General features: G+C 48.0%; 1 protein-coding gene across 2 annotated transcripts in view; it reads right to left on the reverse strand.

The window, feature by feature from the left end:
• The window catches only part of ELK3 (ETS transcription factor ELK3), a 68,073-nt gene extending 42,036 nt beyond the window's left edge, over positions 1 to 26,037 (reverse strand). For both annotated transcript variants that reach the window (XR_014781576.1, XM_084794645.1), the window contains exon 1: positions 25,655 to 26,037. The gene's annotated coding sequence lies outside the window, so the exon portion shown is untranslated. The remainder of the gene's footprint in view (positions 1 to 25,654) is intronic.
• Between the last annotated feature and the right edge of the window lie 506 nt (positions 26,038 to 26,543).

A 26,543-nucleotide genomic window follows, 5' to 3' on the forward strand; every position in this document is an offset into this window, starting at 1 on the left:
TGGCCAGTGAGTTTTGAAAGTATCTTTGAAACTTAGTGGTTTCTCAGAGGAGCCTTCCTGGAGAGGCAGAGAGAGAAGCCAACAGCTTGAAGCTCTGTGGAGAGGGAAGTGCTGGGCCTGCCTCTCGCTGGCTCCTAGGCCAGGTGGGCGCACACCCAGCGACCCCTTCCACCTTTAGCTGCCAGTGTCTCTTGGCACATAGGTCGTGGTGAGCAAACACCTCAGGTGGTTTGATCTCTCTCTCGGCAAATGGAGTTGAGATGTTGACGCTGAGCTGTGGCGGCTCAGCAGAGATCTCAAGGTGGGGACCAGGTTTCTACCTCAAGACACACAAAAGCCAAGCTGTGAGGTGGAGGCCAGCAAAGGCACCTGTGCATTTTATACCGTGGGTCCACCAGAGTCCTGGTGGCTTTGTGTCTCCTGGAATCCCTTCTGTGAGCTCCACACTGGGAAGAGGGTCTCTGAGCACAACCTGTGGAATGCCACGTGGATTCCTCCATCCCTACGGCTCTCTCCTTACAGACTTTGGGCAGAATTTGGACACCAAGGAAAGTATAGCATCTGTCCCCAATTTTTCTCTGCTTCACTCGTTTAAGGGGCCAGGCAGCGCTGCACTGTGGTGGGTCCCTACATCCTCAGTTGGGCTTAGCCATGTGCCTTGATCTAGTCAGTGAACTATGGGGGTGAAGTGATGAGATACACCAAATTGACCTGAATTTTATCAAAGCCTGGCACAAACTCAGTCTGAAGAAGCATAAGTAAAATAAATGCCATGATGAGTCAAGGATTGGGGGGGGGGACAGTTTGTTACACAGCACCACTGCTGCAAAGAGCTGACTGCTACAACATCACACATATCTGTCCCTCCCTTTGCTAGGATGCCCTCTGGACCTCAAAGAGGCATGGAGGGGCAGAAAGGGAAGTGGCCAGGGTGGGGATGGTGGGGATGGGGAACCTAGCTGCAAGGGACTCTCAGATTTCTAGAATAGAGGAAATGGGCCCACAGAGGGCAAGAGTGGGAGATCAGGACCCCAGAGCCACCTGAAAGCAAGTAGGGCAGAGCCGAGTTTGTGAGGCAGCAAGCTGGAGCACGGGAGGATGACCCAGAGTTGCTGGGAACAACTATGCTCCCTGGCTGTGACTAAGGGCTGGGACTCCGTGTGTGGAAAGCGGTCCACCCAGCACAGACTTCTCCCAGTACTGTACTTAACTCGGTTTACTGTGGGACTTAGGAGGGAAGAATAATTTGGGAAAGTATTGCACTTGGGTTGGCTACGTCATCACAGCAAACATTTATATGGATACACTGTATCTATGAGACTGTATCATATTGTAACACTGCATTAATACAATGTCCTGGCAGCACAGCCTGCTTTAAGTTACACTGTACCATCAGCTGACATTCATTTGGCTGGTTGCCCAGACCTGCTAGCTTCCAATGAATAGAACACTTGAAAGAAATGTTAGAAATGTGACAAATGCTCCCACATCCATTCCCCGGGTAGTCTGGGCTTTTTACACACACACCCCCACTTGGGTTTTTGTTGGTTCAGGATATGTCAGCACACACAAAGGGCACCCATCAAATCAGGATGGTGGCTTCTTTCCTCTATTTCTGGAGCCTCAGGCTTCTGTATTCTAGATCTTTATAAGATAAACAAAAGAGTATTGTGAAGTACAGGCCTCTAGAATAGAACTTTCCGGAACTTGCTCCCCAAGGTGCAGTACATTGGTCTCTGTTCTAGTATCCCTCTTCACCTGGCACGCCCACCCTCGCAGCCTCTAGTAATGACAGCTTTGCACTTAAAGTCACCTTTTTAAAATCTTCCACATATTGAAGAGAACACACAGCACATTTCGTTGTTATTTACGGCTAATTAGAAAATGTTTCTCTTGCCCTGCCCAGATCTTATTTTGAATATATGGAATTTTATCAGGTATTTTAATGCCGCTTTACAAAAAAAAATGATTGTGGGGCGGAGGGGCGCATATGCACACCGTAGCATAAAAGCACATGAATGGAAGTCAGGGGAAAGTGCAGTCAGTTCTCGGGGATGGAACTCAAGCCTCCAGGCTTGCCAGCAAACACCTTGCCTCATCAGCCCATTAGTGCTTTCTATGCCCTTACCCTATTCCAGCTTTAGGGGGCACACTGCTCTTAAGGAGGAGCTGCCCCAACTTGCCATATTCATCGGAGCTCACCTCCAGCTGCTGCCTGCAAGACCCTTCCTTCTCAGGATGGTCTCTACAGCTGCTACAGAGCTGACCCTGGCCCAAGAGAATGGACGCAGAAGCCACTGAGCTCACCAGCCCTCTCCAGGGCCTCCTTCTACTTTGGAACACCCAGGCTAGATCTTAGGGGTAGTTGTGTGGGGTGGGGGGTGGGGTTATGCAGTATAGTTAGATCACTTGGTCCAGTGCTGGCGAGAGGTGTGCAGAAATGACAATCCTTACACACGTTAGCACAGCTTACAGAGGAAAACCACACGGAGGAGCCTAACTAAACCCTCAATCCAGCCATCCCACTATGAGGCGCATATCCAAAGGAAATGGCACTGGTATAGTAAAGAGAGACATCTGCACCTCTCTGTTTGAAGCAGTCACCATAATCAAGACTTGGAATCAACCGTCATGTCAATCAACTGATGGGTCCGTTAGATAGGGCATATGCGTCATGGGATGATGCTATTTGGTCACTAAAAAGATAAAACTGCAACATGGGCCTGGAGGGCATTATGCTAGGTGGAGAAGGCAGGCTCAGAAAGCCAAGCACAGCACACTTCACACCACCACTATTCAGACTGTAGTCCAAGACGCTCGGCTCAAAGAATGGGAGAGCACAACGCTAGTTACCAGAGCCCCAGAGAAAACAGAGGAGGGGGTGGGGCAGAGGCTAGTTAAAATAGATACTCAAGTCACAACAGACAGGATGGGTAAATGCCGGGTCTTCTGCGCCTGTCCTAATATACTGCATGTTTCCAGGTAGCTAGAAGCCCGGGGGGACGATAAATGTTTGTGTACTGAACGTACTAATGTTGCTGATTTGATCGTTACACGGTACGCAAGTATCAAAACACCACATCGCACCTCATAAATACATACAATTACCGAGCCAATTAAAGGATTAAAAACAACAACAACAAATTGGCTTGTCAGGTTTGAAAAGCCTCCTCTAGAGGGGCAGGAAGCAGAGTGACACAGTGGCAGTGTTGACAGCTGTCTGTCTTGTACACTCTTTACAAAGCTGGGTGTTAAAAAGGCTCAGGACAGGCAGCTCTTGAAGGATGATCTGAAATTCAGAAGCATCAGCCCGTTCTCTCCCAGCCTGCTCAAATGAACGATTAGCTTCACACGTGGCAGACGATGTTTGCGGAAGGCTGTCCACATCTCACTAAGCAAAACAAAACAAAAAACAAGACAGGGCCAGTAAGACAGCTCGGCGGCGGATGAAGGCACTTTACTCAACAGCCTGACAGCCTATTTCTCTCCCCAAGACCCACACGGTGAAAGGAAAGAAGCAACTCCAACAAAATTGCCCTCTGACCTCTATGCGCATACCGCGATGTGTTTCCCAGATAGACACTCGCATGGACAGAGAGAAAGAGAGAGAGAGAGAGAGAGAATAAATGAATATTGTAATAAAAAAGAGAAATCAGGCTGGAGAGATGGCTCAGCAGTTAAGAGCACTGACTGTTCTTCCAGAGGTCATGAGTTCAATTCCCAGCAACCACATGGTGGCTCACAATCATCTATAATGTGATCAGATACCCTCCTCTGGCCTACAGATGTACATGCAGGCAGAGCTCTGTATACATAATAATAAATAAGTAAATCCAAAAACAAAAAAGAGAAATAAATAAATTAAAAGTTACGGGACTGAGTATATCAATGTAGATCCTTTTAAATAAGATGTACATATACTGTCCCCAACCGAAAACATCATCCTCTATAACTCCCCAACTCTTCCTTCCTCCCTTTGCTTTCCTTTCTTCCCCTTCCTTCTTTCTCGCTTTTTAAAGAACCTATCATGCCAAGATGCTGTCTAGTTATTTGGAACACGTCAGTAAACAAACAAGAGGGCGTATATCCTTATGGGGCTCAGATGTCAGCGGAAGAGGCAGGCTGAGAGCAACAAGACGCATGATGAATTACATCACACAGTATGTTGAAAGGCAGGGGCTACGGAAAAATCACTAAAGTTGGACAAGGGGGGGCCACGCGGAGTAGGATGCGCATGCGGGCTGGGCCAGGGGGTACAGGGGGTGCAGCGGTGCAGGACTGAGAGATGGCCTCGCTGAGAGGGTGAAAATGAAGACGCTTCTTTGTTTAAAAATGAAATTTTCAAACAGATTTTTTTTTTTTTAAATCACAGTTGCCAGACAGACACGCGATACACACAGACCAAAGGCATTCTTTTACTCACTAATCGACAAGGGAAACTAGGCAGATGTTATAATGGGATCAAAACTCTGAATAGTGGGGCACTTACAGATGAGGAGTACCAAAGCGCATAAGCACATGGAGACAAAAACGGGGGGGCGGGGGGTGGGGGTGGGAGGGGTGGACAACGAAGCGTTGTAGGACAGGGCTGAGTCTATGGATCAGAATTAATTTCACAGCCAACTCTCTATAATGAACAAAGCTGTAAACTAGCTTCCATACACATCAGAATGCCGCCGGCCGGAGGGGTCTTCTCCGGGACCTAGACGCGGCACGGCTTTACTGAAGCGGGCTCTTTTCTGCACCTTGAAGATGCGAGGCAAAGGAGGACTCGTACATACAGGGAAGGCTACTGGGTGGGTGATAAAGACTCCAGAGCATCTCTGGGTTCACCTGAGAGCATCTGCCCGGCCTGCCTGTAGGGCATTGGGGGAGGGGGGTCCTTTCACCTTTCTGTACATGTATGTTCTCACAGGTAAAGTGGGGTGATGGTGGTGGAACTGATGGTGGCAAGGAGGATGAAAATACCCGCCTCGCAGGATTATTGTTAAATGTCACAAAGTCACTAGTGAGCTATATCTGAGACGCAGCAAGAACTACTTAAACACTAGCTCCCATAAGGAAAGCTCTTCACAGGTGCCGCGACACCACGTGGCCTCCACCCAGCTCAAAAGCATCCTTCAGATACTGCATGCGGTTTGGGTTTTTGTCGTTAGGCAATGGCTTCAATACAGTCACCAATGTCCCGGTGAACGTTCGGCTACATTATGCGTGTCGGCTTACAAGGTGACAGGGAACGTAAATTATGTACACTGTTAGGACTGTCTCGTCTGATATCCCGGCAGGCAACACAGCCTCCATCCTCCCTTCTGAGGCCTCCAGGTTTGGGAAGTCCAGCAGAGCGACCCCTGCTGTTCAAGCTGCGCAGCCCTGGGAATTCTTCTTGCTCCAGTGGATCTTGTGTCCCTGGAGTCAAGGCCAGGGAGACAAGTGGATGAGAGACGCTAAGTGGGAGATGGGGTGGGGATGGGGGCGGTCAGACAGAGCAAAGAGGTGGGAGGGGAGCATGGGGAGAGTTCAGCCACTGGCACTGTCGGGTGGGACGTTTTCTGTATACTCCAAGTGAGTGCTTCCTGCCTCTGTGTTTTCAACACTCAGCATTTTTTTAAAAATGTAAACACAAAATGGCGTGTATTCTTCCTGGTCTTCTCTCTTGCTTAAAAAAAAAATAACTTAAGACAGAACCACAAAGCGAAAGATAAAACAGACGGGCCGCTCTCGCTGGCATCCCGTGCACACTAAGGGGGCACTGCCTACTTGAGAGACTGCCTTTGGGCTTCCAGAGGTCCCATCCCACTCACTCCCGCTCCCTACTTCTCCCCCCTGGAAAACTCAGGTCCTCTTTTCGGAGGGCGCTTTACCTTCTGTCTGCCACAAGGTGGCGCCAGATGTCTTGCTGTGAGCTGGCTGCAGACTCCTCAGCCAGAGCCAGAGGTTTGAGCTGCCATTCTTAGAAATCCAAAAGGTCACTAGAGTGCTCTCGTGCGCTCGCTCTCTCTCTCTCTCTCTCTCTCTCTCTCTCTCTCTCTCTCTCTCTCTCTCTCTCTCTCTCTCTCTCTCTCTCTCTCTCTCTCTCTCTCTCTCTCCCTTTCTCCCCCCTCGCACTCTCTCCCCCACTACCCTCTCTCTCTCCCTCTCTCTCCCCCCCACCCTCCCTCCCTCCCTCCCCTCCCCTGACTGATATCTGATGCCTCTTTGCACATTGTCACCTTTGCTTCTGCAGATGTACAGAGGCGGCCACTGAATGGACAAAAAGATGCTCTTTGATTTTCTTTCTTTCCCTCTTTCTTTTTTGCTTTGATTTGAAACAGGGTTTCCCTACACAGCCCTGGTTGCTCTGGAACTCCCTAAGAAGACCAGACTGACCTGGAACTCACAGAGATCCACCTGCCTCCGCCTCCTAAGTGCTGGGATGGAAAGTTGTGCCCCCACCGCCCCTGCTGTCATTGGCTTCCTTAAGCTTACACATGGTAACTACCGAAACGAGCCAAGAAAGTACAGAAACAGGAGCTGAAGAAAAGAAGGGACACTCCTGTGTCAAGGACACGGAAAGGAGATGCTCAGTCAGCATGCTGCCTTTTTGTTAAAATGTGTGCGGATCCAGAAGCGAGAAAGAGTCCGAGCTTTTGCTGACATTTCTCCTTGTCCCGTGAGGAAAGCGTTCAGGATGCCACTGCTGTCCACAGGTTTAGGCAGAAACCTCAAACCCACTGAAACCAAGGACCAGGCAAAATTCCTGTTTCCTGGCCAGGACCCGGGACAGGTATATCTTTAAGGTGTGAAAGGGTAACTTGAAAGACATGGACACATAACACCTACAAATTCTGAAGTCTTTTTGTCTTAGGCAGTGGTTCTTAACCGTCCTAACTCTGTGACTTTTAATACAGTTCTTCATATTGTGGCAACCCCACCACCACCTATAAAATTATTTTTGCTGCTACTTCATAATTGTAATTTCACTACCGTTGTGAATTATAATATAAACATCTATGCTTTCTGGTGGTCTTAGGCAACCCTGTGAAAGGATCATCCATCTCCCAAAGGGAGGTTGAGAACCACTGGTGGGTATAGTTTTGTTTGTTTGTTTTGGGTTTTGTTTTTCTGAGATGAGACTAAGATTATTACAATTTATTTTCAAGAAACATTTTAGTCATTTGCTGACTGTCACGAGTGAAAAACAAATGTATGAAGTCAAAGGGTCCACGTTGCCCCAACGTTCTTCCCAAGGGGAAAATCAATGTCTGCGTTCTCGTTTGTTGTGAAATAACCCATAGGTTGTTCAAGTTTTTAAAAGAAGGAGAGAACAGCCAAGAGAAGTGGGCCTTATTCCACCTAGTGATTTATCCTCTAGACTACGCAAGACACTTTGCCCTGTTTTTAAAATGAGTATTCCATCTGAGGAGAGAGTTTTCAGGAGGAATTACCTACAGCCACTGTCATGACGGAATCACAACCCACAGTGTACACAAACTGCCCGACACCTCCTGGAACTGTGTCATCAGTGGGTAAATTAGGAACGACTCCATTTTGGTTTGCTGGTGGCTCACATAGGAGGGTGTTTTCTTTGGAAAACTAAATGGACGGCTACCCTGCCTCCATGGGGACAGTGGCCTTGACTGCTTTCTCCAACATCCGAAAATCCATCCACTTCCCACCCCGCCCAGCAGGGCACAACCCAGCCCCATCTTGTCCCACTTGTTCAGACCTCTCTAGACTGCCTCGCATGGGTCCTCTTTGATCTCTAATATGGTATCGACCCAAAGATTGTTAAGGCACAATTTGTTCTTTCAGGGCCTGGAGAACAGGTGGGTCGCCTACAGGATAAATAAATATCCGGTGTCCCAGAAGCACGCACCTTCGATATGCCTCAAGATGCAAGCTGATTCTAACTGGGATAGCCCAGGGAAAGCTCAGACTAATATCCTGCAAAGCCAATGCACTGCCGTCATGTCTGGCATGTTCCTATAAGGATAAGAAGCCAGGCTTCCCCAGACGGGCTAAGTAGTTTTAGGCCAGTATTCCCTTAGCATCCCCAACAAGCCCAACACAGCACATGGTGAAAAGCACTCGCTAACCAGGTGTGTAATGACCACCACCCCCCCTCTTTTTTTTTTTTTTATCTTAATTTCTTTCTGGTGGGATTGAAATATTTTGGCTTCATAGATATTAATAAAAGCTAAATCTCCCAGGTGTTTAGTAATTGCCCTCTTGGGAGAAGTCTGGCATTATCCCCTTTTCTAGAGTCTTCTGATCATCCAAGCCCTTATGGCTCTCCAGGTAGCCAGCCACACAAGACAGAGCCAACCTCCACTTACTCTCTTATTTGAACACATCAGACCACAGTGTCATGGGGCAGCTAGACCAAAGATCAAAGAAAGAAACCAACTACTCTCCTAGGCTTCCCAATGGAGGCTATAGCCACTGGGCTGTCCACATCTGTGTATCAATAAGTCCAGAAGACAGAGGAGTGTGTATGTGTGTGAATGTGGGGAGGCGTGGGGGGTGTGTGAATCATGCCAGGTAACCAACTGCAGTAACAAAGCAGACTACGTCTTGAAAGACAAATAGGGCTGTAAAACACAGAGGCTCCTGCATGGTGGGTACAGCGCCCCACCCAACCCCCACCCCCTGCCGCAGGGATGTGGACCATGTTTTTCTTTAAACAGAAAGGCTGCCCCTTTCCAGACGTCTTTGGATGAAAACCTGACCATTTACTTTCTATGCGGTTGTTTTCACTGACTGGGCTCTTTGCATGAGTTTTACGTCTGGCTGGAGGCACAGCCCCCACCAGAGGGTTCTCAGGCTTTGCTAACACCCAGTTTCCTCTTCTTCTACAGGTTGCAGGCAGGAAACTGGAAAATGGGCCACAGGAAACCTGGCCTCCCACATCTGTCCCACTTTGTAACTGCAGCTCTGGTTTCATTTGGTCTATGTGTCAGCTCTATTTTAACCCTCCACACGACAGCCAAAACTGCTCTCTGAAGAAAGAAAGAAAGAAAAAAGAAAAAAAAAAAAGAAAAGAAAAAAGAAAAGCCTAGGTGCTTATGGCTAAGAATACTCCTGAAAGGTTTTTGGCTTCTCCCATGCAATTAATCGCACCGATTTGATCAAGTCGCCAGCAAAAATTCAAGACGATTTCATAAAACCAGACACAACCCAAGTCATTTTGGGTAAATAGATTTACAAGCTGCCTGATGAATTTTAACTTGCCGGGCCTTGATGGCAAAACAGGAAAGACGCTGTAAATACCCCTCTCTCCAGCCAGTCCTGCTGTGAGGCGGTCCAAGTTCTGTTTTCCTCACAGAATCAGAATCTTCTAGGTTGAACTATAGGAAACTGTTGTTCGTATGAAACAAAAACTATTAAATAACAACAGCCTCATATATTCTCCTAAAACATATGACCGCATACCTGAAATAGGTGTGAATACACACATCTTCACAACCACAGGGAAGGTTCTCCCTTGTGCATTTGACCCGTGGACCGTTTTGAGAACTCTCTCGGGGAAACTATTATATTCATGTTTATGCATATGGATATAAACGCGTATATCTTTTAAAACATATCACATCAATAGGGTTTGTAAAGTTCTAAAGGGAATCTATAAGTTCCAAATCGAGAGTCCTGGTCTGCAGGGCTGGAGAGATGGCTCAGCAGTTAAGAGCACTGGCTGCTCTTCCAGAAGAACTGGGTTCAATTCCCAGCAGCCACATGACGGCTCACAACCGTCTGTAATCAAGCTCCAAGTGATCTGACACCCGCATACAGGCAAGCATGCAGGCACAACACCAATGTGCATAAAAATAAAAATATATAAATCATAAAAAAAAAGTTCTGTCTGAGGAACTGCCAATACTGAGACTTCAGGAACTTCCGCAGAGCAAGGCCAAGACCCAAACGTCCGCCCTCATAGGAGCCTTCCCTTTAAATGCTAATATCCGACGGTCATTTGTGCACCAAGCATTGTGTTTAGTGCATTAAGTTCATGCCTCAGGTTTACACCCTCAGTCAGTCCCATTCATCACGAAGCCATGACTAAAAACATGAAGACAGACGCATGTGGCCGCAGGAATGAGAAAAGCAGACAGGCACCGCCCTCTCTGCCCCGCCCAACCCAAGACTATCTGCTCCCAAGTCCAGGTTCCTAATCACAGTGCCTATTGTCACACTAGAGCAGCAACTCTCAACACATGGGTGGATTTCACAGGGGCGTCACCTAAGACCATCAGAAAACCCAAGTGTTTACGTTATGATCCTTCACGGTAGCGAAGGTATGAAGTAGCAGCAAAATTGATTTTGTCTTCGGGGTCACCGCAACACAAGGAACTATATTAAAGGGTGGCATCGCTAGGAAGGCTGAGGACCACTGGACTAGAGGTGTCCTACACCTCTCTGCTGCCAAGACAGTAGTTAGTCAAAAGGCCAAGCGGCATTCTCAACAGGATCAAGTCAGGACGTCATGTCCTTCATTTGTCATCCCACCACTCTGTGACTCTAGGTGCTCAGACTGGGTTCTGCTTGATGAGAGATTCTCAGCTGGGCATGGTGGCACATGAAGGCAGCAGCAGGCGCATCTCTGCGAGTTTGAGTTCGAGCCTGGTCTACAGTGCGAGTTCTAGGACAGCGTGCTACCCAGGGACCCTGTCTCAGGAAGTGAAAAAAATAAAAAGAATCGGAGCCATTCTGTCACCATTTCTTTTGGCCTATTTCCTCAGGGAACGGAGATAGAAATGGACAGACAGACAGATTGATGGGGGAGGGACAGAGAGACAGAGCAGGGAGAAAAGCAGACAGACATACCAGGTTCACTCAACGTGACATTTTTATTTTTATTTTTTATTTCTTTTCTTCTTCATCATCTTTTTTGTTTGTTTGTTTGTTTGTTTGTTTGTTTTTGTTTTTCAAGACAGGGTTTCTCTATGTAGCCTTGGCTGCCCTGGACTAACTTTGTAGACCAGGCTGGCCTCGAACTCAGAGTGATCCACCTGCCTCTGCCTCCCCAGTGCTGGGATTAAAGGTGTGCGCTGCCACCGCCGCCACCACCACCACCGCTACCACCCAGCTCTTTTCTTTTTCTTTTTTTTTTTTTTTAAGACAGGTTTCTCAGTAGAGCTCTGGCTGTCCTGGAACTTACTCAGTAGACCAGGCTGGTCTCAAACTCAGAGATACACCTGCCTCTTCCTTCCAAGTGCTGGGACTAAAAGCATGTGCTGGCTCCCAAAGGGATTTTTAAATGGAGGATTGAACCTAGACGCCACACTGGGCAAAAAACTGTTGACAGGAAGGTAGTAACTTAGCTCTCTGTTCACTTCTTCAATTTTTGAGTCAAAGTTTGAATAAGATGCAGGCTGACTATGGAGCGTAAGCTGACAGTGAACTTGCAGTCTGCCTGCCTCAGCCTCCTGAGTAGCTAGGATTTCGGGCCTGTGCTACCAGCTCTAGCTCAAGGTTGGCCCTTAGTGACAAAACAGGACTAGGAGAGACAGGTCCTTTTTTTTTTTTTTTTTTTTTTTTAATGTGTAGACACAAAGACTGTAGAAAGATTTTTTTTTTTCAGGATTTCAAGTAAAAAGTATGTAATCCAGGTTGGGTACATGGCTAAATGTTAGAGAGTTCCAAGACATTCGATTCAATAATTAATTCCAGCACCAGGGGTTAAAACCCCAAAGCCCCACAAATAGAAACAAAGTAATAATATACAATCCTGCTGGTAAGAGAAGGCTGGAGCACTCAGCATCAAAGATGGCTTAACAAAGAGATTTTATGACATTTGTGCTTGCTTGCGTTATGGTCAGGAAGAGTTTATTCACTTAGATTCTCGTAGCCGTTTTACAAAGAGAAATAAAATATCAAATGAAAGGTCATTTTCCATATCACTTCTGGGAGACGGAAAACCGGAATCTTTCAGAGAAACTTGAAAGCTTTACTGCGCTAAAGAGGCAGCTCCTAGAAGCAAAAATTCAAGCCCTGTGCACTGAGAACCTCTCTGAGCGACACAAAGTGATGGTAGTTTTTCCACATCCAGAAACCGAGGTGCTTCCTGCCGGGGAGCGTCCTCCACCAGCTCTCCCATTGTGTTAAAACTCTAAAACCTTTCTAAATCCGGACTTCCGCCTATTATGTTGCAGGGGCGTCTTTCTGGGAAGGGGGAAACTCCTGAGGCAAAAGGTAGGAATTCCTGCAGCACCACCCAGTGGAAATATGCGTGTGTGTGTGTGTGTGTGTGTGTGTGTGTGTGTGTGTGTGTGTGTGTGTGTGTCCAGGCACTGAGTCCCCGCACTGTTCCTTCTGCATCGATGGCCCCTTGCTTGCAAGCGATCTCCTCCAGCTCAGCTGCCCTCTCTTGCTGCTGTGCACACACAGGCTGAGCAGGCTCAGGAAGCATGTTGCAAGGCTAGGAAGGAAGGGGTCCCAGGTTGGGGTTAAGTGTGAGCCACCTTGCAATCTCTTCCTCTCTAAAGGGCCCCTAGGGATTCTGGGCATGGGAAATCTGCACAGCTATGCTGGACATCCTCCAGCTGATGCAGGGACAGCCAGGCTTTTCCTGGCAGAGAGGTACCCAGCCATCTGGGTGCCTTCCTCTTCTCCTGGTGCGCTGCACCTGGCCTGGCCTCCTCTGACATCTGCACTGAGAGACTCTTGGGAGACAGTTACAGGTCCCTTCCTCCCGGGGTCCTGTCTCCCTATGAAGATGACCACCGCTGCCCTTCTGAGGCCTGGGGTCGTCACAGCCAACAGCAGGCAGGTTGTTTATCTCCGTGTCCTTAATCGACATCACCAGAGCGAGGCTCTCCATCAGGGTCCTGCTTTTCTCAAACATGTGGTGCATTAGCCTACAGTGTTCTAGGGAAGTGGATGGAGGGACAGCCTGCCAGCTTCCTCCACAGAAGCTCTGGCAAGGGGGCGAGGCCACGCCTACCAGGGAAGATCAGAACCTACTTGTGTTCGCCACAGAAGTTAAGGCAATAACTTCTCAATAGCAAAATGTCTATCTTTCTAGCAACGTCTCTCTCTCTCTGTCTATCTGTCTCTCTCACACACACACTCTTATGCCACAGCCATCACTAACCACCAACATCAACATCATCATCAGCATCACCTCAGACAGATACCAGCCCCTTCCTAGAACAGCAGCAACCTTCCTCTCTCCCAGGACTAACCCCCCACAGCAGCTATTTGAAATCTCTTGGTTCTTAACAGTATGGAGATAAAGAGATAAAATACTGATCTCGTCTTTGCTCAGAAGTGGGTGAAAATGTTCCTATCCAGCAGCTTGGATCTACCGATATTCTCATGGGGGGGGGGGGGGGAGGCTGTTAGTGATAGTATAATTCTTTTGCTCTTGCTTAAGAAAAACACTGTTGAGGCTGAGGCAGGCAGGGCTGGCATTAGCTGGTCTCTGGGGTTGCTTCAGACAGTTGGCTTACACGTGGCTGGTGTTTATGAGCAGGAGGCGGGGCTGGGGACATTTGAGAGGGACAGAGAGCTCCTCACACAGTGGTTACCTGTGCCAGGAGATGGGTGCTTCTGACTCTGAGGCTGGGGTCATTCAGCTTCCCTATCTTTCTCAAAGTGACTCTCTGTCATAGTTCAGGAAATGCAAATTCCACAGGTGCCAATGCCCACAGCTCAGTCTGGGCCTCGGATTCTCTCTGTCAATGAAGCTAGAGCCTTCGTGTTTTGTCGCCTGCTCATGTGGTGGGCAAATGTGGAGGTCTGGTCACATCTAAAGTCAGGAAGGTGGCAACTGGCCCCGCCGGCTTCACTGACCCACCTGCGCAGCACATTTCTCCTGCATTTTCCTGCACATCGGCATCACATCTGGCCAGATGTGACCTGGCTATTGTGTCACACGCAGAGAACTTCTTCCAGTGGCAAATGATTTCTCAGAAGATACTTTTTAACATGAAGTAAAAACCCAGTGTCACTGAGGTAAAAGTAAGCCAGGAGCCACTCAACTCTTCATGAATGCCTATTTAAAACCACGCCTGCTATGTCAACAAACAACAGCAAGTGAAATAGGACAGTAAGTAGGACACATTTAGAATAACTTGGTATTCTTGGTAGACGCTGTTTTGGTTGGTTGGTTTCTGTTTTTTTGTTTTTGTTTTTGACAGGGTTTCTCTGTGTAGCCCTGGCTGCTCCGGAACTTGCTCTGTAGACCAGCGTGGCCTCTAACTCAGAGATCCATCTGCCTCTGCCTTCTGAGTGCTGGGATTAAAGGTGTGTGCAACTGCCGCCTGGCAGGTAGACACCATTATTTCTAAGAAGACTATCGCAAAATACACAGTGCGTAATTTCAAAACTGAAGTCTCCTCTAATGACTTATTCTTAAAAAAACTTTCAAAAGCTAACCATCAAAGTTCACTAGGTGAGGAGTACTGCAGACACTGCTGCCAATGGCCCACTCACTCCCATGTCGTGAATGACGTTACACAGAGGTCACCCAAAGCATCCGGTGAAAGAGACGATACCAGTGTCAATACGGACCCTCATCCCCAAGCAGTTTCACCTCCTTGAACCCCTCTGCTGGGATCTGCCATCCATGTTGGCCCTTTCTGAAATACCACATACAACTTGATGCTGTTTCTTTTTCCAGCATGAATATATTAGCTATAAAAATAGCCAGTTCTGGATTTAGATTATTCTTCCTCTTTCCTAAAGAAAAGTATCCCTTTTAAACATGTTATAATCCTCTACAAAAGGTCTTAAAGTGCCTCTCTCTGTCTCTGTCTCTATCTCTGTCTCTGTCTCTGTCTCTCTCTGTCTCTCTCTCTCTCTCTCTCTCTCTCTTGTGTGTGTGTGTGTGTGTGTGTGTGTGTGTGTGTGTGTGTGTGTGTGTACATGTGTTGGAGTACGCATGCATATGGAGGCCAGCAGGCAAGCTCAGATGCCATTCTTGGGAATAGCCACCTTCTGGACTGAGAACTAACTAGCCAGTGAACCCCAGGAACTGGACTGTCTCTGCCTCCCCTACACAGGGATTACAAGCAGGTGCATCCACACCTAATCTTTTTACCCGGGACCTAGGGATCAAAAATCAGGTCCTCTTGGTTGCAAGGCAAACATTTTACCTACTGAGCCATTCTCCGCCCCCCCCCCCCCAGGGCAGTTTCTGCTCTTTTAAGAACAAAATTCTAGGTCTGACTTGTTTCTCTTATTGTTGTATTGCTATCATTTTGTCCTGTTGTTCTTTTTGAGACAGGGTCTCTCAGACAGCCCAAGATAGCCTTGAAATAACTGCACAGTCCGAGGCAGACTTTGAGCTTCTAATCCTCCTGTCTTCGTTTTTGGAGCACTGGGACTGCAGACCCAAGCTACCACGCCTAGTTACTGGAGTGCTGGGAGCAGAACCTAGGGCTTCACATGTGCTGGGCAGGCATTCTCCTGACTGAGCATCTTGATTACTAAAATAACTAACTTAATTTTTTGTTTTTGTTTTTGTTCGGTTGGTTTTCGAGACAGGGACTCACTTTGTCAACCAGGCTGGCCTCGAACTCACAGAGCTCCGCCTGCCTCTGCCTCCGCCTCCCAAGTGCTGGGATTAAAAGTATGCACCACCGCCACCGCCTGGCAAAATAACCAACTTTAAGACAATTTCAATATTATGTACATTATTCTATTTGGCTGCATATCACAAAGGCAGGAACAGTAAAGTAATGGGGATACTAAGTGGCTGGCTGGCCACTGCTTTTGCCTCCACCATCAAAGATGAAGTGTGTCTGTCCAACGCCAGCTCTACAGGCACTAGGTATACAGACCAGGCGTGACCATGTACTTGTGTCTAGGAGCATTTAGAGATACAGTTCTAAGATACATTCTGTAAAAAAAGAGATATGGGGATGGAGAAAGAGGGGTGGGAAAGAGAAAGAAATAGACAGAGACAGAAAACCTAATGTCCTCTGGTCTGAGGGCCAAGCTTGGAGAACAGAGATGGACGCTGTGAGAAATAACTTCCTTATCAATGTCCCCACGCCCTGCATTCTAAGACTTCAAGTCCAGGATCATACAAGGAAACTAAGGCAGAGCATCTTCTCACTTAACCTTCCCGACAGCCTGGGTGCTGTCTTTATATGTTCACAAAGGTACTCGCTGGCATTACTGGGAGTCCAAGCTTTCTCCTTTCCTGAAAATTACAGAGTAAATCCGTGCTCCCGCCTCACTTCCTATAATGAAACAATGATGCTTCCGGTTGGAGAAACGCGGTAAACAACACTCCCTCGGGCACCGCCCTACATACAGAACTAGGCCTCAAATCCCACACAAGGCAGGCTTTCTCCCTACATAGGAAGAGGAATTGTTTGGGTCACTGTTTCTGAGGTCACATCCTGTCCAGGGTTCTCTTAGACTCAAGCATCTCTCCCGCAGCCATTGCTTACCTAAGCAAACGCATACGCACTCTTCCCTTCCACCCTACTCTCTTTCATTAAAAAAAAAAAAAAGAAAGAAAGAAAATGCCAAAAAAGGAGCACTTATATTTCAACCTTAAAAAGCAAATCTTCTAAAGTCCAATAGGGGGACAGCGTAGGGACACTTCCAGCACAGGTTCAATGAAGCCCGCCAGTGAGGAGTTCTGAACTTCAATTGTTAGACAGGGTTTCTCTGTGCAGCCTTGGCTGTCCTAGACTCTCTTTGTAGACCAGGCTGGCCTCGAACTCACAGAGATCCGCCTGCCTCTGCCACCCGAGTGCTGGGACTAAAGGTGTGCGCCACCACGCCTTTTTCTTGTTTACAGTATCTCTTAGGTTAGTGCTCTAGTCTGAGTGCAGGTGACATTTTAAGGATGACATGCTAGGGTAGGGGCAGTGCAGTCTCCCAGCCAATTCACAGCCCTACTACGGAGCCGGCCCTGGGGTAAATCTTAAGGCTTGTTTTGCTGTTGTTTTGGTCACTTTTTTTCTGATAATTAGGATCATGGTAGCAGGGCTGAGGGACAGGGGGTGCAGGGTGTACCTGCTTGATCACACATTCTGGCTAAACCTGACTTGACCCCAACAAAGGGCTCCTTGGCAAAACCCAGGTGAAAATTGGTATAACTAGTCCTCTGTCAAAACAAAAACAAAAACCAAGCTGGTCTTTAGCCTGTCTCTTCGATTATTTTAAGTTCCAGCAGAAACATCACTGATTTCAAAAGGTGACAGATGAACGGTACCTGTGCAGCCGTTCCAGGCAAAGAAAGACTTTGAGCCAATGAACACAGGGTGTTATTCAGGGCAACTGTGAGAGAAGGCTTGTCAACTGAAAATCTCCCCTAGAGGACTATGGCATCTCTACGGTTGATGAACTCTGACAAGAACAACGTCTACAGGAACGTCTCTCAGGCTGTAGCCAGCTGTTCTCAGTTTAACCCTGATCCGAAAAAGCAGAGCGAAGTTTGTCTCCATCTTAACAACACACTTTTCTTAGAAGCTTAAATGAAAACTCTGGCGAGTGACACAGATGCTCTTCTTAGCTATCTTCCGGATTTAACCGGGAGACTTGCCTGACGCTAATCCAGCAAGGCACGGTCTAGTAAAAGGCTGGATTTATGCACAGCAAGGCCCTTCACCAAGCCCAGGCTACACTGATAAGGCTTCTCCCCTCTGTTCTGTTTTTAATTCACCAAATTTCAGGTGCTGTACACAGGCCTGGAGTGGACGCAAGGATGAGAAAAACAGATGTGGGCCCAGAGCGAGCTCCCGGCCCAATGGGCATCACAGATGTGGGACGGACGCGTCATGCCACACACATGCATGCAAGTGTCCCTCACTCTCTGAAACGACCTGGGTCAAGGGTGTGGACAACCTATTATCACATAGCCTTAATCCCCGAGTTTGGGATAAGGGGTATTAATATCGAGTTAGGAATACTAGCCAAGTGTCCATAAATATATACCTAAAACTGACCAGCTTCTGGGTTCAGACTACAAGAATTTGGGTAATGAAGAAACGTGGAGATAAAAGGCCCAGAGAGAGAGGGCTCAGGAGGCCCAGAGGAAGACTGAGAGTCAGCACAACCTTCCCCAGGGAGCTGACAAAGGAGCTGAGAGAAAGCTGAAGGAAGAGGGGGAGGGAAGGGAGGGTGATGGAGAGAGGGGCAAAATATCGCGTTTTCTTTTCTTTCGTAAGCAGAATCTTGATTTGACAGAGGAGAGAGAGGAAAGAAAGCCGAAGAGGAACTATTTAGGAGGGGAAGAGGTGGGAGGGAGGGTGGAGAGGGGGATGTGAGCTTGGTACAGTGGCACATGTGACCGGGCATCACACGGTGAAACCCACCACTTTGTAGACTTTAAAAGAAAACAGGAAAAATGATTAAGTTCTTTTTAAAAAGAAATAAATAAAGGATGGTTATTGATTGCAAGCCTCTGGAAGAATAGGTCCTTAGGAGAATGCTTTTTGTTGTTGTTTTTTGAGACAGGGTCTCACTAACTCAGAAGGTTAGCCTTCTGTCCTGGAGTCGCTTTGTAGACCAGGTTGGCCTCAAACTCACAGCAATCCACCTGCCTCTGCCTCCCGAGTGCTGGGATTACAGGCATGCGCCAATACGCCCGGCTGAGAATGCATTTATAAAGGCCCAGTGGCAGGGCATTCAGTCAGCAGAGCAGAAGGAAGGACCACATGTCGATGTGTCATCAACAGTGTGTAGCCGCAGTTAGAGGTCTGGGTCTTCACCCTGCGCTGGGCCCACTGGAAGGATCTGGTGGGGCCGGGGAGCCAGAGCAACAAAGGCTGATGTGAGCGTGTGAAGGATTGTAACTCCTGATGCTGCCAGGATAAAGAAGGCAGATGCCCTTCGGAACAGTAGAGGTGATGGAGGGGACCATCCTGCTCAAACAGAAGAGGCGGGGCGTAGCCTGGAGACAGGAACCTTCTTAGGGCCAGCTCAGACTCAGGCCAAACCACGTCAGCCACTGTGCACGACCCCACCCCCACCCCCACCCCCACCCCTGAGTATGAGAGGACAGAAGGTCCTTAGAAACAGCACCACACTCAGTTCTGTCCCAAAGCTCAGGGAGAACAGAGGGAAGCTAGGCAGATGGCACTGCCCTTTGGGTCCCCCGTTACTTAAGAAGGGCCTGGTGAAATCCAAAGAGAAACTTAAATTGCCACGTTTGTTCCTAAGGTGGCAGCAAAAATTCTTAGCCCACTTCCTCAAGGTCAAGTGTTTCCTCCTAAAAACACTACAGGACTCAGGGCATGACAGTCAAGCCTCTCAGATGGCCGGTGGTGGCACATGCCTGTAATCCCAGCACTCAGGAGGCAGAGGCAAGTGGATCTCTATGAGTTCAAGGCCAGCCTGGTATACAAACTGAGTCCAGGGCTACACAGAGAACTTTGTCTCAAAAACAAAACAAAACAAAACCAAAAACCAAAAAAACAAAAAACAAAACAAAACAACCAAACAACAACAACAACAACAAAACCATAAAAAGACAATCAAGCCTCTCCATTTCAGTCTACTAACAGCCAGCCAAGGAAACGGAAGCACAGTTAGTTTGGAGGCAATATTTTATTTTATTTTTTTCCTATAACATTGGTTAAAATATGTGGTTTCTTTTCTTTTTTTTTTTTTTTAACATCAAGTAAAATAAACGAGATCCCTCCTTTTCCTGCATGAGGAGGAAATCCGTATGCCCTACTGATTTACGTTTAACCATACGAGGATTACAGTATTTTATCAAGGGCCTAAGAATCTGCTTGATAGAATCATATGATTGTCTGCCCTGAAATAAAAGAGAAAATACTCAGGAATACTTTGAACTGACGGAAATATAACTATTCTTCATTTAGAGAGGACAGCTACATGGATGTATACAATTATATTTAAGATGTGTGTTTGGATGTATGTAGGCTAACGACTTTTTGCTTCGCTTGCTTGAGACAGGGCCTCGCTATATAGCCCAGGCTAGCCTCAGACTCATAGCGATTAGACTGCCTCAACGGCCAAAACGCTGGTGTCAAACGTGTGCGCCACCACACCCAGCAGTGCCCGCTCCCTTCCTGCTAAGGTGAAAAATGATGTCAAGGCTCTTGCACTGCTTTTTCTGTTTTGTTTTTCTATTGCTGAAAGCTCTAACCTAACCAGTCTTGAGAAAATACACACAAATATTGTTTACACCTACCCTATGATTCCTATCAGATTCATGGCTAAATGGGAACACCCTTAACTCCAGGAACTTAAAAAACAAAAAACAAACAAACAAACAAACAAAAAACACTAACCGCCTTGGAGCCACTTCGAGTGTGTGAGTAAAGTCATTTTAGTTTGACTCAAATTCAACTAGGCTATGACAAGCGATCAATCCGCTTGATAACTTTAAGGGATATACAGGCAAAACTCTCAGCTAAGTTATGAATGTGTTCCATTTAACTTTTAAAGTAGCTTAGTAATTCTTCCCAGAAAATGCAAATTGCTACATGACGGTCAAGTTCATTCCTAGTGACAATTCAACCCAAGTCGCACTTGGCTGAAGTGACCACTGCAGGGGTTTATTCTAAAGCTGCTGACACTCGTGTGGACGTCCAGGAACGAGTACAGGGCTATTTAGATTCTGATTGTGGAAAAGGATCGCAGAGAGTTCAATATTTGAAGAGCAGTTCCTTCAAAGACGGAACAAGCTACTGTCTTTGAAGGCCTTCAGGATTCGTTAGCGGAAAGCTAAACACACAAACACGGGGAGTGTAATTTAATTTGCCAGCGCTATGCTCTCAGTGGCAAAAGTAGAGGGAGTCGCCATGGTTGTCACTGCCGTGGTTTCTATCAAAAAGCTGAATGGCCCCAATTCAAGCCGACCATGGGCAGTAGTAATATTGAGCTTTAAAAAAAAAAAATCAATTTAAAACACCAAAGTTTAGGAAGTGAGAATAGAGCACTAACTAAAAGTTGTCTGCCTGGACCCTCCTCCCCTCCACAGCTGGCTCATCCCAAGAGGTATTTTTCAGTTTAACCTCCGTTCTCTTCCCTTGGCTGGCATTCTGTTCTGATGTGTAGTGTGCCCTCACTTCCTGTTGCCACAGCTCGACACTCCACTGCAGATCATGACTCACACCTAAGTCACAGAGAAAACTCATCGAAATCTCAAACTTCACAGCACACAGGAACCCCATCTTTCAAGAGGACAGCATTCTTAAGGCCATTACAGATGACGAAGCGCCAAAGCAGTTCATTAGAAATCTTGTCATCGTCAATAAATACAAGCTCAACGTTTGGCAACTTGAGTCTCAGTACTCATTATTAAAATGTACTCTGTGGGATGTTATGTGAAAATAAGCTCTTTTTTTTTTTTTTTTAGGAGTATGCCATGACTCCAAACAAAACCTTATGAGCACACATGTTTCCCGTGCATCTGTGTACACAACACACATTTTAAAAGACTACAAAAACATACAACAAAATGTTAGTTAGCAGAAAGGTTTTGGGAGATCTTTATTATTGTCCTTGTGGCTTTCTGTGTTTTCCTACAGTAATTTGTGATACTCTTCGCAACCAAGAAAAACAGAAAAAGTAAGCTTTAGAAGATGTTTGTTGACTGCTGTGGCTCCTGCTTGCTCTAAATCACCCTGAAAGAGCCAAGAGGAGCTATGACAACAGCTACATGGAAAATGTCTGCCCAGAACACACAAGGCTATTTGATGAACGCGAGGGTCTTCATGACACTCACGAACACAAAGGAATCAAAGCAGGCTGAGGAAGGGGCCACCAGAGCAGAATCAAAACTGACAGAGAGCCCACTGCTTTTAATGCATGAGGAGGAGGCCGAGGCCTGGGAAAGAGCAAGGACTATGTCATTACCTAGACATGCCAGGCACCCAAACTACCCACGAGTAAGGAGCACCTCGCCTTTAAAAAAAAGTCTACACCAGGAAGTCATGTTCATGGGTAAATTTTTAATTAAGTGTTTTGGCCTTGTCAGTAGGTGATGTTTTGTAACATCTGACAATACTATCTATAATTTGGGAGCAGAGAAGACACCAAGTCCAGTATCTTATCTGATCGCTGAGAAGGAATATTTTAATTTATACACACTGCCTGGAAGTCCTTTAAAACCAATTTCAGGAAAAGATTTAAGTTCCAAAAAGTTATGACAAACATAAATTTTAATGTATGACCTCAGGGCTGCAGTTACTGTATATTAGCAGTTTTGAATTAATTGGTTTCTTACAGAAGACAAAGGGGGAGGGGCATTTAAGTAAATTCTTAGGTATCTTCAAAATTCAAATGGGGCTAGAAAACAGGCCCCCTCTCCCTCATCTGAATATTGCCCTTCCCATCTTAAAGGTATCGGTACTGGTTGTGTGAAGACTTGGTGCTTAGGGAGATTCAAAAATTCAGCTCATGCAAGTTATAAAATCACAATGTCAGTATCTGTCATCCTGTGGCACAGAAAAGGTGACAGACAGGAGGTGGGAGAGAGACAAGGGAGGAGGGAGGAGAGACAGACAGAGAGACAGACAAAGACAGAGAGGGAGAGAGACAGAGACAGAGACAGACAGACAGAGACAGAGAGACAGACAAAGAAAGAGAGAGACAGAGACAGACAGAAAGAGACAGAGAGAGAGACAGACAGACAGAGACAAAGGCAGAAACAGACAGACAGGCACAGACACAAAGAGTAGGTTGCCAAAATATAAAGGACAGCAAATGCCCACTTGTCGAATGAGTGCCTACAAGAGCTTTGATCATCTTCATCATTTCGGGAAGTCAAAACTGCTGGGTGTAAGTACTCCTGACAGTTAGGGGTGGCCGATTATGTATGGGGAGCTGTCCTGGACATTGTTGGATAAGTACAAGCATCTCTGGCTTCTGCCGGGTGGATGCCAGTAGCATCCCTGCAGGTGTTCCTTGCAGGAAGCAAAATTATCCCTGGTTGAAAAAAGCCACAGAAGTAGAACTTAAGCATCTTCAACCACTCGCACTCTGAGGCCCTCCTTCTGATTAGAACGGTGGTTCTCAACTTGTGAGTTGAGACATTTTGAGTAGGGGGGCATCTCATATTAGATATCCTGAATATAAAATATTTACATGACGATTCACATAATAGTAGCAAAATTACAGCTATGAAGTAGCAACAAAAATAACTCTACGGTTGGCGGTCACCACAACCTGAGGAACTGTGTCATAGGATAGAAGCACCAGCAAGGTTGGGTACCACTAGATTAGAAGAAAAATGTCCAACATTCAACCCCGGGGAACTCTCCTGTAGGCTGATGATGGAAGGCTCGCCCATCAGCTAAAGTTTTGTAGTCCCACTGGACACCCAGCACCAATGGTTTGCGGACCACCCACTTAGCACTAGGAAAGGTGCGAGGGGACATCCTGAACTCCAGCCCACTGACTCACACAGGGTGGGCTGGCTGGGTTGTTTTTTTAGGACATATCTGCCACCAGAGAAATCTTGGCAACACCTTGGAGGTTCTCAAGAGAGGGCAACATGTCCCGTGCTTCCAATGGAGCTGTCTAAAATTCTTTGCCCTTTTTAGTAATTCTACACATTTCTAGTCAACATTTAAAGGCAGACAGAGAGAGAGAGAGAGGGAGAGAGAGAGAGGGAGAGGGAGAGGGAGAGGGAGAGGGAGAGAGACTAGTGAGTTAGAAGGCCTGAGCTATATTTGGCATCGAAAGGCCATCACTTTTCATGCTCTGGGGGTTTTTCAAGCAGTCATTACTGGAAGCTCTTAGTACACTGATGGACAGTCTCCTTAACTGTCTGACCTGCACACCCTCCTAACACAATCCGTAATTTTATAATCCCCATAAATTCAAACCCATAACTGACCTTTTCCAAATAAACGTGTACCACAGAAAGGGAGAAAAGGAAAAGAGACCAAAGAATACTTTGTTGGGCAGTAAGGCTCAGAAATTGATTTAGGTTCATTAATAGATGCCTGCACAGCCGGTCCCCACCCGACCCCACCCCACCCCACCCTCAACAAAGCCGAGGCACAGACAGGAGAGAAGGGGCAGGCATGTGTATTAGTGTAAGACTTGATTGGATAACAGAGAACAAAACAGAACACACACACACACTCGCACAGAGGAAAAGCCTGTTCGTTTGAAAACCAAAATGGCCAAAGAGACTTCCAAGTTTTTTGAGACTGTGCCCTGGAAAGACTGGCGAGGTGGAGAAGGCACCTCTTAGTCAATAAGGCTGTGACTCGCTTAGATCTGCAGAGCCAGCTCCTCAGGCGGACAGTGGCTCGCACAAAACCCCTCCTGTACAGAGCAGCGGAAACTCCCAATGAGATTAGTCTCTGTGTGTGTGTGTGTGTGTGTGTGTGTGTGTGTGTGTGCGCGCGCGCGCGCGCGCGCGCGCGGGTGTGTGTGCGCAGACATTACTTAGCAATGACTAAAGGGGCTCTCTCTTCTTGCAGCAGCCAGTGGAAAATTCAAGGAACATTTTCCCCCCTGCCCTCTCCCCAGCCAACTCCAAAAACAACTCGGTCTCCCCCCACCCAACCCCCAACTGCCCCCACCTCGGGCAGAGGACCACAGGGAGTTAAAGGCCGGCAAGGGGCTTTCAAAACGGCAGGGCGGAGGGGGCCGGCAGGGGAGGGGCGGGGGACCCTCGAACACTACAAAGGAAACTGTAAAAGGCACAAATACATAAACCTGAGAAGCAGCAAGCCACAGTTTCTTTGTGAGCTCCTCAGTGAGTCATTTTCAAGATGCTGTCTGCAGCCAGTTTCAAAGCGGAAGCGCACGGCAATTAGTCTTGCCGTTTCCAGACAAGCCAGAAACTCTCCCGACACTCGTTTTTTTTTTTTCCTTCTAAAAAGCCCCTTTTGCAGTTTCTGAAATAGCCTTGCTCGCTTCCACCCCCCACCCGCCGCGTAACTGCAGCTTATCCTCCGAATGATTCGGTTCAGAAAAACGTAACAAAACAGAGACCATTTAATTTTTTTTTAGATCCCGCCCCCAATTTAATCCCCTCTTCTCCTAAAAAAAGTTCCAGTAACATTACAGGCCAGCAAGTAGTTGGAAGTTAAAGAGCTGAAAGCTTCAAGAACATCCCTTCCCCGGCCCCTCTCCCAAATTCGAATGCCGACTAGCAAAGCCGACTCGGCCGGCTTTTAAATGTCCGTTTGACTGGGCGTGAGCCTGGGGCGGTGACCTGGGCGGGGGGTCACCTGCCCAGCGAGAGTGGACGCAGCCTGGCGCCCCACATCTCCATGGCCCACGTCCTCCACCCCATCTCCATCACTGTGCCACTCCCTGGATCTGAACACCCGCATCTTGGTGCCCACATTATGGGATCCGGACTGCAGCCCCAACTGGAGGTCAGCGGCAATCCAGCCTCCAGCCTCCAGCCACGCAGCCCGTTCCAGTCACCATCCCCAGTCCTAGAGCCCCAGAGCCTTGCTCGCCATCCTGCAGGGGTGCGGGAGCTTGCACGCCGGGTGTCTCCTCCCGGTTTAGCACAGCAGCCCCCAGGCCGGCGCACGAGCTCCCGCGGTGGCGGGGGTGGCGGTTGCGGTGACTGCGCGCAGCATCCTCCCCCGTAGGGACGCACCCCCATCCTCCCCCCACCACGGTCCACAATCCACCCCACAGCGCCCACTGCCCCACCCCCACCAGCTAAAGAAAAGAAAGAAGAAAGGAGGGAGGGAAAAAAAAAAACTACCCGAAGAAAACTTTGCAACCACCGGAGCAACAGGCAAAAAGTCCTGCAACCTACCCAGATGTGGGGGAGCGCTTGGGAGTCTTCTTACGGAGATTTCTAGGAGGACCCGGGCAAAAGCCCCCGACTTTCCATGCTGACAGGCGTCTGCAGACGGTCTGTTGCTCTTGTAATGAGATCCTGATTTCCCCCCCCTTTTTTTTTCTTTCTCTCGCTCCTCTCTCTTTTTTCCCCCCTCTGGTGTGTGTGAGAGCAGGAAGTTGGAGCAGTCAGGCCGAGCCTGCTCACTTCCTTTACTGCATTATTCCCCAGGCGGTGTGCAGTCTGTGTAAACAGGCTTTTCCGCCCCGCGCCGCGCGCCCGGGCCGCGGCTGTGCGCCGGGGCTGCCCGCCCAGACCCGCGCATACCCCGGCGCCGGGCCCCGCGCCCGCCCGCACGCCCCGCGCGCCCCCGCGCCGCGCCCGCCCGGCTTCCTGCTCGGCTACCCCAGGGGAGGAGCCTGGGGACCCGCCGGCCAGGCCGCCGCCCCTCCACTCGACCCGGCTCAGTTGGCTCCGGGGGGGCCCTCGGGTCCCTAAGCTGGCCATCACCCCTCTACTCATGACCCGCAAAGTTGGCCTGAAAAGGAGGTCGCTGGGCTCACTGTTCTCTACCCATAGGCATTTAAGAGTTGGGGGAGGGGGTGCAGGAGGGATCGCGAGTGGGGTTCAGGGCTTGGATGCTCTGAACACCAGGCTGCTTTTAATGCGGACGGGACGAATTTAGGATGAAAAGATGTAGGGTGTACACAAAAGGAGATGGATTCTCCCTAGAGATGGTGTCGGATGGAGGGACCTATGTAACAGCATAATATAATTAATAATCATAGTCATCACTTGAAGCCAGCTTTAGAGTTGGGGGGTCCTCTTTGGGGAAAACTTTTTTAAGAGGCACACACCAGGAGCC

This window comes from Acomys minous, assembly GCF_964271855.1.
Source record: "Acomys minous genome assembly, chromosome: 9".
Taxonomy (NCBI): domain Eukaryota; kingdom Metazoa; phylum Chordata; class Mammalia; order Rodentia; family Muridae; genus Acomys; species Acomys minous.